This window comes from Anolis sagrei, chromosome 6 (assembly GCF_037176765.1).
Source record: "Anolis sagrei isolate rAnoSag1 chromosome 6, rAnoSag1.mat, whole genome shotgun sequence".
Lineage (NCBI taxonomy): Eukaryota > Metazoa > Chordata > Lepidosauria > Squamata > Dactyloidae > Anolis > Anolis sagrei.
In genome coordinates this window covers 126,341,958-126,359,256 of record NC_090026.1, presented here as the reverse complement: position 1 = coordinate 126,359,256, position 17,299 = coordinate 126,341,958, and positions in this window count along the sequence as shown.

The window sequence follows — 17,299 nt, the reverse complement described above, 5'->3', positions numbered from 1 at the left end:
CTGTCCAAATGTATCTCTATCTACGTCCCAACATGGAGTTTAAGATCTGGAGAGGCCCTGCTCTCAGCCCCGCCTCTGTCGCAAACACACTTGAAGGGGACGAGGAACAGGGCCTTCTCAGTGGTGGCCCCCCACCTGTGGAATTCACTCCCCAGTGAAATTAGATTATCGACGTTCCTCCTTTCCTTTAGAAAGAAGTTAAAAACATGGATGTGGGACCAGGACTTAGGGTAATCTTGCTGACAATGACAGTGACAATGACGACAATCGCTATGGAAATGGACTATGGACATGCTTGTTGGAGTCTCTAACTACAGAATTCAGCTCAGATAAAGCCACCAGACTGTTACTGAAACAGAAACAAATTTTAATTAATTAATATGATTTAATTTTTAAATGTATGTAATTATTGGATTTTATTATGTATTTTATTATGTGTACATTGGAAGCATCGAATTGTTGCCGGCTGAAACCTTGCAAATGCTGGGTTGCTGTGAGTTTTCTGGGCTGTATGGCCATGTTCCAGAAGCATTCTCTCTTGATGTTTCACCTCATCTATGACAGGCATCCTCAGAGGTTGTGAAGTCTGCTGGAAACTAGGAAAATTGGGTTTATATATCTGTGGAATGATGTCCAGGGTGGGAGAAAGAATTCTTGTCTGTTTGTGAATGTTTCAATTGGCCACCTTGATTAGCATTTAATGGCCTAGCAGTTTCAAGGTCTGCATTCTTGCAAATGCTGGTTTGGTATCAGTAAATGCTTGTTTTTATACCTATTTTATATATCTATATATAAGGTAAAGGTAAAGGTTTTCCACTGACATTAAGTCCAGTTGTGTCCGACTCTTAGCCAGCATGGCTAAGTTGGAGAGCTGGCATTGTTCATAGACACCTCCAAGGTCATGTGGCCGGCATGACTGCATGGGGCGCTGTTACCTTCCCGCCGAAGCAGTACCTATTGATCTACTCACATTTGCATGTTTTCGAACTGCTAGGTTGGCAGAAGCTGGGGCTGACAGTGGAAGCTCATGCCGCTCCCCGGAATCGAACCTGCAACCTTTCGGTCAACAAGTTCAGCAGCTCAGTACTTTAAACCATTTTAACCCACTGTGCCACTGGAGGCTCTATATATACCTATCATATAAAAAAATCTTGACTGAAAAGAGGTCCCGAGTGGGAAAGTTCAAGGAACTCTGATAAAGAAGATTTAGAGATTTTTGGAGAGATCATATTACTCAAATCCATGAACATTCAATCCTGCAAAAGTGAAATTCACAAATGTGGAAAGCTACCTATATTTTAAACTGTCGATCAAAACCTGAGCCAGATTCCCTGCCCTGCTAACAAGGGTATCTCCAGTCACGTCCAAGCGCATGACAGGGATTCAGCAAATTGTCCTTCAGAACCAAAATACCCGAGGTCAAGGTTGGATGGGGCCTGCTGGATTCCTTAATGCATGCCCACATCATGCCAACGTCACAGTTTGCAGTGATAATATTTACCCTGGCACATGGATGGTACATTTAATAGGTAGCAGATGTCAGCATTCGTGCATGAGGGCCTGAATGCTCGGGGGACATGAGCCAAGCACTAGACACATCTCAATAAGCGCGCACACCTGTTTGCCTGGTGCTTGTCTCCTCTTGACAAAGGCTTTGAGTGGCTTCCGATGTTTCCAATGACAATGTTCGGGAGACAGCCCTCTCCAACTCGCCTCTCATTCCTGAGCCAAAACAATTTGGATGAATGAGACTCGTGCTGATAAGAGTAGATAATATTTGGCAAACCATATATCCCTATATGAGCTCAGGATATATATCTACATCTGTGGTTCTTAACCTGTGGGCCGCAGACCACCAGTGGGCTGCAAGGACAAAAATCTGGTCCGCGAGCCTCCTCCTTTTTAATTTAATTTAATTCAATTCAGCTCCTTTCGCACTGCTTGCCACTCCTTCCCTGTTGCTAACCATGGGATATGTTCTGTATCAGAAACTAGAGCTGATGTGGTCTATCCAATGCAATTTTCTGAATCAGCACCCAAAACCAAATCTAAAGTTACCCTTTTGGTACTAATGTTGGGCGACTGGTTCCTGGTCAAAGTGGCTCCTGGTCAAGTGGTCCCTGGTCTAAGTGGTCCCTGATTAAAGTGGTCCCTGGTCAACTGGTCCCTGATCAAAGTGATCCCTGATCAAGTGGTCACTGGTCAAAGTGATCCCTGGTCAATTGGCTCCTGATCAAAGAGGTCCCTGATCAAGTGGTCCCAAATAAAAGTGATCCCTGGTTCATTGGTCCCTGATCAAAGTGGTCCCTGATCAAGTGGTCCCTGGTTAGGTGGTCTCTGGTTAAAGTGATCCCTGGTCAAGTGGACCCTGATCAAGTGGTCTCTGATTAAAGTGATCCCTGGTCAAGTGGTCCCTGGTCAAAGTGGTCCCTGATGAAAGTGATCCCTGGTTCATTGGTCCCTGGTCAAAGTGGTCCCTGATCAACGTGATCCCTGGTCAAGTGGTCTCTGATTAAAGTGATCTCCGGTCAAGTGGACCCTGATCAAGTGGTCTCTGATTAAAGTGATCCCTGATCAAGTGGTCCCTGGTCGAAGTGATCTCTGGTCAATTGGCCCCTGGTCAAAGTGGCACCAGATCAAGTGGTCCCTGATCAAGTGATCTCTGATTAAAGTGATCCCTGGTCAAGTGGTCACTGGTCAAAGTGATCCCTGGTCAATAGGTCCCTGGGCCAAGTGGTCCCTGATCAAAGTGATCTCTGGTCAATAGGTCCCTGGTCAAAGTGGTCCCTGGTCAAAGTGGCCCCGTATCAAAAAACAGGTTGGGAACCATTAATCTATACAGTAGAATCAATGCAATTTGGTGACACTTTAACTTCCATGGCCGAATGCTATGGAATCATGGGAGCTGTAATTTTACAAGGTCTTATGTTTTCTCTGCCAAAGAGTGTTCTGGCTTCACTAAACTACATATCCTAGGATTCCATAGCATTGAGCCAGGGCAGTCAAAAGTGGTGTCAAACTACACTAATTCTACAGTGTAGATGCACCCATAGTCCCACCACCATTTCAAGCACAAACGAGAGGTATACCGGACAGGGCCTTAGCATTCTCTATGCTCAACAGTGGAAAATGACAGAGATACCAACTACAGAAGATAGTTGTGGGAAATCATAGAAATGGACAAGTTAACCATGGTCGTGAGGGATAAGTCATTGAATGTATTCTATGAAGAATGGAAACTTTTTAAATCAATATTTATCTAAGGGAAAGGGAAGCACTTTATGTATAAGTTTCAAAACATGAGATTATTTATTTGTTAATGTTAAAATAAGCAGAAGTAACCAGCTGCAGTGGCACAGCGGGCTAAACCTCTAAGCTACAGAACTTGCTGACCAGATTGTCAGCAGTTAGAATCCGTGGGACAGGGTGAGCTCCCTTTGTTAGCCCCAGCTTCTGACAACCTAGCAGTTCGAATACATGCAAATCTGTGTAAATCAATAGGTGGGAAGGTAACAGCGCTCCATGCAGTCATGCCGACCACATGACCTTGGAGGCGTCTATGGACAATGCCGGCTCTTCGGCTGAGAAATGGAGATGAGCACCATCCCAAAGAGTTGGACTCGAATAGACTTAATGTCAAGGGGAAACATTTACTTTTATGCATAATTGTATAGCAGTGTGCTATGGAAATTAAAGTGCTATCCAACTGCATGTTACTAATATAAATAGATCACCACACAAATACCAAGAAAAAAACATATATTGATTTGATACAACTGGCCCCTGACCTGAGCTGACCTTTCATGGAAGATATTTCTTCTTTTTTTTCTGAGAAAGTTAAAAATTCAGGAAAAGGTCCTTTGCGGTCAGTTCTCCACATTTTCAGGTTTACCTTTTGCAAATCCAATTAATAAGGTATCTCAAAGAACCTTTAGATTTTCCAGTGCAATTCTATGATCAACATTTGTCAAAGATGACTGACAAGGAGCATTACTTTTCTGGACTGGAGGGATTCTGGGACATGTAGCGTCAAATAAAAAGGTTCCCCAAGTTCAGCATGTATGCTTTTCACAAAGGCTGATTCTGTTCCACTTCTGATCTCAGCCCAGTTGGATGTTGAAGCTTAGCAAAACCAGAGTCGATAAGAGCCTTTCCCCTGCTTTCTCAATCAATGGGCACCGGAGGCTCTGATTTCCTCCAAATGCCAAACTGACTGAACTTCATGTTGCCTTGAAAAAGATTCCAGCTCCTTTTGTTCCCCCTCTTTCCTTGTGTGGATTGTGAAAAACTTAATAAAAATCATTTCAAAAAAAAAGAAAAAGATTCCAGCTCCCATCAGTCAGCCAGCATCAGAAATCATTGTTGTCTCATTTTTGTGTTTCTCTCTCCACTGCCAGAGAGACGGAAGAAAAAGCATCCTGTGTTTACAGGTGAAAAATAAGATAACAATTGGGTTGCTGTGAGTTTTCTGGACTGTATGTCCGTGTTCCAGAAGCATCCTCTCCTGACGTTTCACCCACATCTATGGCAGGCTTCCTCAGAGGTCTATTGGAAACTAAGCAAGTGAGGTTTATATATCTGTGGAATAAAGTCAAGGTGGGAGAAAGAACACTTGCCTGATGTATTGTCAAAGGCTTTCATGGCTGGAATCACTGGGTAGTTGTAGGTTTTTTTTTTGGGCTATATGGCCATGGTCTAGAGACATTCTCTCCTGACGTTTCACCTGCATCTATGGCAAACGTAAGTTTTTTTTCAGGCTATATGGCCATGGTCTAGAGGCATTCTCTCCTGATGTTTCACCTGCATCTATGGCAAGCATCCTCAGATGCCTGCCATAGATGCAGGCAAAACGTCAGGAGAGAATGTCTCTAGACCATGGCCATATAGCCCAAAAAAACCTACAACAACCCAACTCTTGTCTGCTTGAGGTAAGTGTGAATGTTGCAATTGGCCACCTTGATTAGCATTGAATGGCCTTGTAGCTTCATAACCTGGCAGCTTCCTGCCTGGGAGAATCCTTTTTTGGAAGGTGTTAGCTGGCCCTGTTTGTTTCCTGTCTGGAATTTCCCTGTTTTTTTAGTGTTGTTCTTTATTTATTGTCCTGATTTTAGAGTTTTTTTTTTAAATACTGGTATCCAGATTTTGCTCAATGTCATGGTTTCCTCCTTTCTGTTGAAATTGTCCATATGCTTGTGGATTTCAATGGCTTCTCTGTGTCATCTGACATGGTGGTTGTTAGAGTGGTCCTGAAGGAACCAAAGTTAGAAAAAGCAGGATTACCCCCTCCCATTCGGGAAGGAGCAACACATATTGTGTCTTTTTGTCTACCTTTTGTAGTGCCTATTTTGGCAGAATGCAGAGGTGTACTTAAGCCAATGAAAGTTGAAGATTTTATAACATGACCAAATATGGGAAACTTGACCTAGGCTAGAGCTGTCACCTGAGATGTTTACAAGGAGATGTAAAAACCCTCTGGAACATGTTTTGTCTGTGCCCGGTGTCCACTTTGAGCTGAGTTACAGCTGATACTGAGCGTCTTCACAATTGTGAATAAAGAAATCTATCTCTTTGAGCTGCCTGAGACTGAGACTGTGTTAGTTAATGTGGTCTCAAACTGCAGTAATTCTATAGTGTGGGTGCACTCGTAGCCCAACACGTAAACCACAACCCTAAGGATTTTAAATAGGTGGAAATATATTCAAAGTGTAGGATTACCTCTCCCGCCCCAACCTGCGTGGGACTTGAGATTACCAGGGAATTGTTTTCTCTTGCCTCCAAAGCTATGCATGATTGGATACAAAATCCAGACAATAGTCTGCTTCCTTCAGGTACAATTTGGCTATTACTGGACACCTACTCCAAGCGTTCTTCATCATCCAGGCTTCAAGCAACTCCGCCGCTTCAGCAGGTGGAAGCAATTACAGTCAAAGGCTGGCATTTTCCTTTCCCCTGAACAATCCCCCTGAGATTAAGTCATCAAACCTTTCAGGTTGTTCCCATTATTTACATGCCGGGAAAAAAGTTTGAGGAGTTGCGAACTTCTCTAGCAACAGAAATCGTGGACAGGGTTGAAATGTTCATGGTTCTGTCCACAACAGATAAAAGAAGACCTTTGGTAGCTGCGTGTCTTTATAAGACAAACATCTCAACAACTTCACTTCCACCTTTATATTTTTCAGAACTAGATTTGAATACCTAGAGCGAATTGCTTCCACCTAGACTGTGTTGCTACATCAAACTGTTTCAAAAGAACCAGATGTGCAGCAAAGGGTTGCTTAGGAACCAGTCGTCCCTTAGTAACATCTGAGATAGCCTCTCTTTTTTCTGCCTAAAAACTTCAGTTCAACCACTGGTTGGCAGAACATTTTGGGGGGGAAACTTTCCAAACTTCAGAAAGCTAGGAATCAGAGGCATTTGGAAAGAGTTGGAGACTTCTGGCCTTTGGAGGTCATCTGGTCCTCAAGAGTTCCCAGATCTGGCCTGCAAAAGTTGTGAGCTGGCATATGAATCTGGCTCACGAGTCAGGTTGTCCACTTCGAGATTGTCCCAGGCACTGAGATTTCCAGACCAAAATCTGACATCAAGGGACATACATTGGAAATGTGCATTGTGCATGGAATACCAAACAATGTTACTCACAGATGGCTGCTCTAACAGAAAGGTAAGTACATCCCCTTTGCTAAGGCAAAGGGTGATGGGTGCATCAGGTTTAGAGTTATAGAATCATAGAATAACAGAGTTGGAAGAGGCCACATGGACCATATACCCTGCAGGAAAAGCACAATCAAAGTACTCCTGACAGATGGCCATCCAGCCTCTGTTTAAAAGCTTCCAAGGAAGGAGCTTCCACCACACTTTGTGGCAGAGAGCTCATATGGTCAGGAAGTTCTTCCTAACGTTCAATTGGAATCTCCTTTCCTGTAATTTGAACCCATGGCTCCATTGAGTCCTAGTTTCTGGAGCAGCAGAAAATAAGCCTGCTCCCTCTTCCTTATGATACCATTCCACATATTTATACATGGCTCTCATGTCTCCTCTCAACCTTCTCTTCTGCAGTTAAACAGACCCAGCTCTTTAAGATGCTCCTCAGAGGGATTCATCATATTCAGACCTTTGATCATGTTACGCACCCTTCTCTGGACACCTTCCAGCTTGGAGTCAAGTGTGGTGCCCAGAATTGGACACAGTGTGATTCCATGTAGAGGTCTGACCAAAGTGGAATAGAGAGGCACCAGGGGTCCTCTAAATCTAGACACTATACTCCTTTTGATGCAGCCCAAAACCCCATTGGCTTCTTTAGCTGCTGCATCACACTGTTGACTCCAAGATCTTTTTCACATGGACTGTTGTCGAGCCAGGCGTCACCCATCCTGTATCTTAATTTAAGACACTAAGTGTAGTGTCTTAAATTTGTCCTTGTTGAAATTCATTTTGTGAGTTTTGGACCAGCTCTCAATTCTGTTATCCTGTCAATTCTGACAAGATAAGGATTCTGAATCCTTATCCTGTCCTCTGGAGTATTAGCTCTCCTTCCTCATTTGGTGTCATCTGCAGACCTGATAAGCATGCCCTCTAAACCTTCATCCAAGTCATTAGTACAGATGTTGAACAGTCCTGGCCCCAGGACTGAACCATCTTCATGGCACTCTACTAGTCACTTCTTTCCAGGATGAAGGGGAGAAGCACTCTTTGGGTTTGGTCACTTAACCAGTTACAGATCCACCTAATAGTTGCATTGCCTAACCCATATTTGACTAATTTGCTTGCAAGAATGACAAGGGGGACTCTGTCGAAGGCCTTCCTGGAATCAAGATATGCTACATCCACAGCATTCCCTCCATCTACGAAGCATGTAATTTGATCAAAAAAAAGAGATACGATTAGTCTGATGTTACTTGTTTTGGAGGAATCCATATTGACCTATAGTGATCACAGCATTTTTTTTAAGTGATTGCAGCTGCCTCCTTAATGATCAGCTGCAGAATCTTTCTTTGTGTTGATGTCAGGCTAACTGAACACTGGACATTCTTTGGGTCCTTTTTTTCCCCTTCTTGATGATATGGACAACATTTGACCTCCTCCAGTCTGTTGGAATTTCTAAATTCTCAAAGATTATTGCCATTGTATTGTCGAAGGCTTTCATGGCTGGAATCACTCAGTTCTTGTGGGTTTTTTCGGGCTATATGGCCATGTTCTAGAGGCATTTCTCCTGACGTTTCGCCTGCATCTATGGCAAGCATCCTCAGACCTCACCCTCTGAGGATGCTTGCCATAGATGCAGGCGAAACGTCAGGAGAAATGCCTCTAGAACATGGCCATATAGCCCGAAAAAACCCACAAGAACTGAATTATTGCCATTGTTTGCTTGACAGGGGAAATGGTTGCTTATTGGTAAGCTGTACCAATAAGGGTATAGTGTCTCAGTCAAGAGTCATAGTTTCCTTCTATTCAGCTTTAGTCAGATCTAAGCTACTCTTTACAAGGAGTCATGATTTCTAGACCTTTGGCCATTTTAGTCACTCTTCTCTGGATACCTTCGATCTTGCCCATCTCCTTCTTGAATTGTAGTGTCCAGAACAGGACACAGGATTATCCCAGATGACTTCCATCGGTCTAAGCACTATACTGATATTGATGCATCCTAGAATTACATTGGCTTTTTGAGGTGCCACATCACTCTGTTGACTTATGTTCAACTTGTGGTCTACTAAGACACTTAAATCCTTTTTTGCATGTACTCATTACCTTCTCAGAGACACATAAAAGGAAGTAAAAAGATAACTAATTGGTCTTGAACACTTTTAGGAGAGGCAAATCAGTAATTGTATGTCAGGTTTTAAAAGCAGCCTGAAATATTGTTGGGAAGGTACATCCTTGCGACATAACATCAATGAGAGCTTTTCCATAACATCCATATTCAGTAGCAGGTTGCTGTTACGTTGCCACACAGGGCAGCTAGTGAAGCAAAAACTGCACAGTGGGACTTTTAAACCTTGGGACTGATGCCCATTTATCATATAGAGCATCAGCCATGGCAGATAATGTGGGGTCAAGCTGCTTTAATTCTATAATGCAGGTGTATGCTTAGTGTCTCTGCTATATATCTAAGTATGAATAAAGTTGCATAACTTAGACTGTGATAGAAGATATGGCTGCAGACTGGAGAGGTTGACAATGGTGGATGGCCGCAAAAGCAGCCGCAGAGCCACATGAAGATTGAGGACAGTGTTTCTCAATCTAGAGATCAGGACCCCTGGTGGGGGTCATGAGGGGTGTCAGATGGGCTGCCAAAGACCACCAGAAAACACAGTATTTTCTGTTGATCATGGGGTTCTATGTGGGAAGTTTGACCCAAGTCTAACATTGGTGGGGTTGCACGTTGATTCTAGGTGGACTATAAATCTCAGCAACTGCAACTCCCAAAAGTCAAGACCTATTTTCCCCAAACTCGACCAGTGTTCACATCTGGGCATATTGAGTATTGGTGCCAAGTTTGGTCCAGATCCATCATTGTTTGAGTCCACAGTGCTCTCTGGATGTAGATAAACAACAACTCCAAAACTCAAGGTCAATGTCTACCAAACCAGTCCAGTATTTTCTGTTGGTCATGAGAGTTCTGTGTGTCAAGTTTGGTTCAATTCCATTGCTGGTGGAGTTCAGAATGCTCTTTGATTGTAAGTGAACTATAAATCCCAGCAACTGCTACTCCCAAATGACAAAATCAATCCCCTTCCAACCCCACCAGTATTCAAATTTGGTCTTATAGGATATTTGTGTCAAATTTTGTCCAGTGAATGAAAATACATCCTGCATATGAGATATTTACATTGTGTATTGTCGAAGGCTTTCATGGCTGGAATCACTGGGTTGTTATAGGTTTTTTCGGGCTATATGGCCATGGTCTAGAGACATTCTCTCCTGATGTTTCGCCTGCATCTATGACAAGCATCCTCAGTGATAGTGAGGACTTTCAAGGCCAGAAAAGTCCTCAAGGCTTTCATGGCCAGAATCACTGGGTTGTTGTAGGTTTTTTCAGGCTATATGGCCATGGTCTAGAGGCATTCTCTCCTGATGTTTCGCCTGCATTATGACAAGATGCACCTCACTACCTCTGAGGATGCTTGCCATAGATGCAGACGAAACGTCAGAAGAGAATGCCTCTAGACCATGGCCATATAGCCTGAAAAAACCTACAACAACCCAGTATTTACAGTGTGATTCATAACAGTAGTGAATCACAGTTATGAAGTAGCAACTAAAATAAATTAATGGTTGAGAGTCACCACAACATGAAGAACTGTATGAAGGGTTCGTGGCATTACCCCTAATTCACCTCTAATGTAAAGGAATTCATATCCAGCTACTTCTTCAACTGACTTGCCTCCCGCCAGCGCTCTTTCCAAATGGGAATCAATTAAAAAGCTCCAAACACGGCCGCGGTTGGTAAATAGCACGGCTGCTATTTTGGAATGCAGCTGATTAAAAACCTAGGTGTGTTCCTCCCTCCTTCCCTCCCAGAGAGAAGAGTATAACCCAAACAGACAAATACTGTGCTAAGAATATTTATGCAAATTAGGATAATTATGTAATGGGCACTATTTGCATAATCCTCTTTGGGCTGACAAGAGCAGAGCTCGGGAGACTACGTTTTGAAAAAGAAATTGGTTGTCATTTTAACTGCCATTCTGTTTATAGGTTTTTCAAGCTGGCTCTGGAGTTTACTGTTACAGATTGAAAGTAACTGAGAGTCCCCTTGGGGAGATAGGGCAGAATATAAAAAAAGTTTTATTTATTTATTATAGTTTGTTTAAGTTACTTAAAAACACTGGGTGCTGCAAATTGCTTGCATAATCCCATATATCTAATTCCTGCTGTGCTGGTACAGTTGGACCAAGAGCTCCAGCTTTATTTTCCTTCTGTTATCTGTACCCTTAAGACCTTCCGGGGGAGAACAGTCTTAAGAGTCTCCAAAGATTTCCAGGAAAACAGCCCTAAAGACCAAAGAACTCCAGCTGGAGAATATCTAAACCTTTACTGGTAGGTCCACTCGGTGTTTCGAGATGCAGTTCGACCCAGTAGCGGAGTCCACATCAGTAAGGGTTAGATTACAGTCAGCCTGGGAGAAGTCAAAAAGTGGACTTTCCTTTAAAGTAAAGAAGAAGTTATTGAAGACAGTTGCCTGTCCTTCGTGGGCAAGATTAGGAAGTCACCAATTGCATAAAGCTTGGAAGCATTTGTTTAGCTTTATTGAAGACAAGAGAAGTTTCTGTTTGATTGTTCATTAATAAAAGACTTTGTTATACTTCACAAGCCATCTAAAGCCCTAAACGGTTCTGGCCCAAGATACCTAACTAACCGCCTCTTGGCCTATGAGCCCACGAGGACTTTGAGATCTTCCGGGGAGGCCCTGCTCTCGATCCCGCCTGCATCTCAGGCACGGCTGGCGGGGACAAGAGATAGGGCCTTCTCGGTGGTGGCTCCTCGGCTGTGGAACACCCTTCCCGTAGACATCAGGTTAGCCCCCTCCCTGTTGATCTTCCACAGGAAGCTGAAGACCTGGTTGTTTAAGAAGGCCTTTGAATAGAAGTGCAATGACTGGTAACTTGACCATAGGAATGGAACAACGGAAATGGTATCGGATTGTGAATTTGACGATGAGACGACTCGGAATGATCTTGTAGTAAGGTTGATGTTTTGATGATGTTGATAGTTATGTACTGTGGATTATTTTATTTGATGTTGTATTTTGCACCTTTTTTCTATGTTGTACACTGCAATGAGTCGCCAGTAGGCTGAGAATCGTGGTATATAAGTGTAGTAAATAAATAAATAAAGACTATTTGTGGTGGAAGATCCCTGAGAACTTCTCCTTCGGCCCCCTGGCTTCCTGCTGGGCAAAGGTTGCACGTCCTGTTTTAAAGGAAATTATTTACAGGCCCAGCACGCGACAGAACACCTGCATATAATAATAATAATAAAATAATAATAAAACTTTATTTGTACCCCGCTACCATCTCCCCAAGGGACTCGGTGCGGCTTACATGAGGCCAAGCCCACAGCACATCAATAAACAAAGGCGATAACAAATAATCAGTACAGAACAATTAAAATAAAACTCAAAACCAATAAACAATAACAATAACATACATCATTTAAAAACCTATGGCCGGGCCAAATGTAATAATTAAAATTTAAAATGCTGGGCATGAACAAGGTAGGGTAAACTAGGATAGGTTTTTTAAGGAAAGATGAGGGCACGCAGACAATCCTAAATCAATATTAAAGTGCATTTGAGGACATATTGCTAAGAGTTTTCCTTATTTAGGGAAGGCACACTGGAACAACCACGTTTTCAGGCTCCTCCTAAAGACTGCCAATGTTGGGGCATGTCTGATGTCCTTAGGGAGTGAATTCCAGAATCGAGGGGCCACCACCGAGAAGGCCCTCTCCCTCATCCCCACCAATCGCGCCTGCGAAGGAGGTGGGAGTGTGATCAGGGCCTCTCCAGATGATTGAAGAGATCATGTGGGTTCGTACACGGAAATGCTGTCACGCAGGTAGGCGGGTCCCCAACCGTTCAGGGCTTTGTAGGTAAGAACCTGCACCTTGAATTGGGACTGGAAAATGAATGGCAGCCAGTGGAGCTCCTGAAACATGAGGGTTGACCGCTCCCTGTAAGAGGCACCAGTTAGTAACCTGGCTGCCCAGAGGGGGAGGTCATCTTGTATTTGGGCTTGGCTAAGGATTGAGGTCCATTGGAGGAGTTCTCCTCCGTGTCTCAACAGTGAGGTCCAAGCCTTGTTTTGAGAGGGATTTCTCAGTTGTGGATCCCCAATTGTGAAATGCCTTTCTCTTGGAGGCCTGATTAGCACCATCTGTGATTTCACTTAGACACCAAATGAAAACCTGGGTCTTCAGCTATGTCTTTGGGACTCAGTTGAGTCATTTCAGATCCTGATGTACCTAGGTTTACTCTTTTCTTTCTGTTGTTTTCATGTTTAATATGTTTTAGTATAGTGAAATTATTTTATTTTATTGTTGAAGGCTTTCATGGCCGGAATCACTGGGTTGTTGTAGGTTTTTCAGGTTGTATGGCCATGTTCTAGAAGCATTCTCCCCTGACGTTTTGCCTGCATCTATGGAAGGCATCCTCAGAGGTTGTGAGGTTTGTTGGAAACTGGAAAATTGGATTTATATATCTGTGGAAGGTCCAGGGTGGGAGAAAGAACTCTTGTCTGTTGGAGTTAGGTGAATGTATTTTTATTTTGTTTTAAAATTTATTTTTACACCATCCGGGGATCTTCTTTGACACAGACAAATAGGGAGATGTTTTGGAAAATTTTGGAATTTTGGAACTCTCTGCCCCAGAGTGGGGTAGAGGCTCCTTCTTTGGAATCTTTTAAACGGAGGCTGGATGGCCATCTGTTGGGGATGCTTTGAATGCAGGGGTTGGCAGGGGTGGGACTAGATGGCCCATGAGGTCTCTTCCAACCTTATGTTTCTGTAGCATTGAGTCATGGCTGATAAAGTGGTGTCGAACTATATTACTTACTTTACTTAGGCGATCCCTCGTTGGACGAGTAAGATGGTCTTCCATTATGGATTTCCTTGTGGGTCCGTAGGTGGCTGTGGAGCCCTATTTCTGCTCTGCATCTTCTTCCGCAGTGAGGGCATTGGTTTCCAGGTGGAAGGTGGTTCCAGTCGGGGTTGGCTTGACGCGCCTTCCTCCTGGCGCGTTTCACTCTTTCACCCTCCACTCGTGCCTCCTCAAATTCTGCAGCACTGCTGGTCACAGCTGTCCTCCAGCTGGAGTGCTCAAGGGCCAGGGCTTCCCAGTTCTCAGTGTCTATGCCAGAGTTTTTAAGGTTGGCTTTGAGCCCATCTTTAAATCTCTTTTCCTGTCCACCAACGTTCAGTTTTCCGTTCTTAAGTTCGGAGTAGAGCAACTGCTTTGGGAGACGGTGGTCAGGCATCCGGACAACGTGGCCGGCCCAGCGGAGTTGATGTTGGAGGACCATCGCTTCAATGCTGGTGGTCTTTGCTTCTTCCAGCACACTGACGTTTGTCCGCTTGTCTTCCCAGGAGATTTGCAGGATTTTCCGGAGGCAGCGCTGATGGAAACGTTCCAGGAGCTGCATGAGACGTCTGTAGACAGTCCACGTCTCACAGGCATAGAGCAGGGTTGGGAGGACAATAGCTTTATAGACAAGCACCTTGGTCTCCCTACGGATGTCCCGGTCCTCAAACACTCTCTGCTTCATTCTGGAAAATGCTGCACTTGCAGAGCTCAGGCGGTGTTGTATTTCGGCGTCGATGTTGACTTTGGTGGAGAGGTGGCTGCCAAGGTAGCGGAAATGATCAACATTTTCTAATGTGACACCATTAAGCTGTATCACTGGCATTGGAGAGGGGTTGGCTGGTGCCTGCTGGAAAAGCACCTTGGTTTTTTCAATGTTCAATGACAGGCCGAGCTTCTCGTATGCTTCTGCGAAGGTGCTGCGAAGTGGCTTGTAGATCTTCTTCTGAATGCGCACAGACGACATTGTCATCAGCATACTGGAGTTCTATAACAGATGTTGTTGTAACCTTGGTTTTGGCTTTCAGTCTGCTGAGGTTGAATAGCTTGCCATCTGTCCGATAGATTATTTCCACTCCGGTGGGAAGCTTCCCATCAACAAGGTGAAGTATCATAGCGATGAAGATGGAGAATAGAGTTGGGGCAATAACACATCCCTGTTTGATACCGGATTCCACTTTAAATGGGTCACTTTGGGAGCCACTGCTGTCCAAGACTGTTGCCATCATGTCATCATGGAGGAGCCGCAGGATGTTCACAAATTTGCTTGGGCACCCGATTTTGTGGAGGATGGTCCAGAGAGCGCTGCGATTCACTGTGTCGAATGCCTTTGCAAGGTCGATGAATGCCATGTACAGAGGTTGGTTTTGTTCCCTGCATTTTTCTTGGAGCTGTCGTGCAGTGAAGATCATGTCCACGATTCCTCTGGAGGGGCGGAAGCCGTTCTGGGATTCTGGGAGGGTGTCTTCTGAGAGGGGTAGAAGGCGGTTTGCAAGGATTCTTGCGAGGATTTTCCCAGCAGAGGTTAGAAGGGAGATACCTCGATAGTTTCCGCAGTCTGTTCTTTCCCCTTTTCTGAAGAGGGTGATGATGGTGGCGTCCTTGAAGTCTGCTGGGATTTTCTCGGTCACCCACACTTTTTCTATGAGCTGGTGGAGTTGGTGTGTCAGCTCAGGTCCTCCCTCTTTAAAGATTTCAGCAGGGATCCCGTCTGGTCCACTGGCTTTGTTATTCTTCTGTTGGCTGATGGCATTGCTGACTTCTTCCAAACTGGGCAGTGCTGCAAGCTCATCCCTGGTTTGTTGTTGTGGGATTTGTGAGAGGACCTCTTCGGCCACATTGGAGCTGCGGTTCAGGAGGCTTTGGTAGTGTTCTTTCCAACGTAGTGCAATTGAGTTTTGGTCCTTCAGGAGTTTGGTTCCATCTGATGAGCGTAGAGGCTGTATCCCATGGTTTCTTGGTCCGTAGATGACCTTTGTGGCTTTGAAAAATCCCTGAGCATTATGGGTATCTGCCAGGTGTTGGATTTCTTCGGCCTTCTTTGTCCACCAGATGTTCTTGAGCTCTCTTGTCCTTCTTTGGACCTCAGCTTTTGCACTGGCGTAGATCTTTTTCTTAGCAGCACAGTTGATGTCTCTCTGCCATGCTTGGAAGGCTTTCCTTTTCTTGTCAATTAGCTGTTGGATCTCGATGTCATTTTCATCAAACCAGTCTTGATGTTTCTTGGCTTGGTATCCAATAGTTTCTTCGCAGGCTTGGATGATGGAGGTCTTCAGTTTGTTCCAATGTTCCTCAACATTTTCGGGGTGTATTGTGGGTAGATGGTCCTTGAGTGCTGTTTGGAGATGGGCTCGTCTGGAGGGCTCCTGAAGGGCTTGGGTGTTCATTTTGCGCCTTGTCTTCCTTCCTTGGATTCTGCGCTTGGGAGCGATCTTGATAGCCATCGAGGATCGAATTAGCCTGTGGTCAGTCCAGCAGTCGTCAGCACCTGTCATGGCTCTTGTGAGGAGCATGTCACGGCGGTCTCTGGCGCGTGTGATTACATAGTCTAAGAGGTGCCAATGCTTTGACCGGGGGTGCTTCCATGATGTCTTGAACTTGTTTTTCTGGCGGAAGAGCGTGTTGGTGATGACAAGGTTGTGCTCCGCACATTTGGTGAGAAGCAGGATGCCATTTGAGTTGCTGTTTCCAACCCCGTCTTTTCCTATGGTCCCTGGCCACAGGTCGAAGTCTCGCCCGACTCTTGCATTGAAGTCCCCCAGGAGGATGATTTTGTCCTCCTTAGGTATCCCCGATAGGACGGGGTCCAGCTGACAGTAGAATTTCTCCTTGATGTCTTCGTCAGCATCTAGTGTTGGTGCATAGGCACTTATGATGGTTGCCCGTTGGTTTTTGGCAAGATCGATTCGGAGGGTTGAGAGTCGTTCGTTGATGCCAGTGGGTGCTTCGGGCAGATGTTTCATCAGATAATTTCTGATGGCGAAGCCAACTCCGTGCATTCTTTGGTCTTTTTCGGGCAGTCCCTTCCAGAAGAAGGTGTAGCCTCCTTTTTCTTCCTTCAGCTGTCCCTCTCCTGCTCTCCGGGTCTCCTGAAGGGCTGCTATGTCGATGTTGAAGCGTCCCAGCTCCCTTGCAATGATGGCAGTTCTGCGTTCGGGGCGTTCACTGCCGCTGTTGTCCATCAGAGTCCGTACGTTCCACATACCGAAGTTCATTTTTCTTTTTTGGCCGCAGGGTGGTGACCCCACTGGACGCGGCAGTCCAGTCAGGGATAAGTGAGGCAGACTATGTTTAGGGCACCTTTTCTAGCCCCCTCCCCGTGTGGGGTGAGCAGAGTGGGTCCTAAAAAGGGCTGCTCAGTCGCGGATACAGCTGCCGAACTACTCAACTGCCTCGGACCTTGAGGTAGAACGACTGAGTCCATACCCACCGCCCATGTGCCAGTCTGTGACTAGGGGCTTCCAGATTTCACAGTCCTGCCCCCGTCGCCACTCGCTGATCGCCATGGGGCTTTGGTTGGTTTGTTTTTATTTTCTTTGGAAGACGCCTGAGCGTGGGTTTTTTTAATGTGTGGAGGTCAGTGCACAGCTGATCAACACACAGACTTCACAGAGTGAGGTTCCACTGGTGATGTAGTTTAACACAATGACCGTGGCTTCTCAGTCTGTTGCAGCCTTCTTCCACCTTCGCAGCCGTTGTAACATGTACCATGTTATCCTCCAC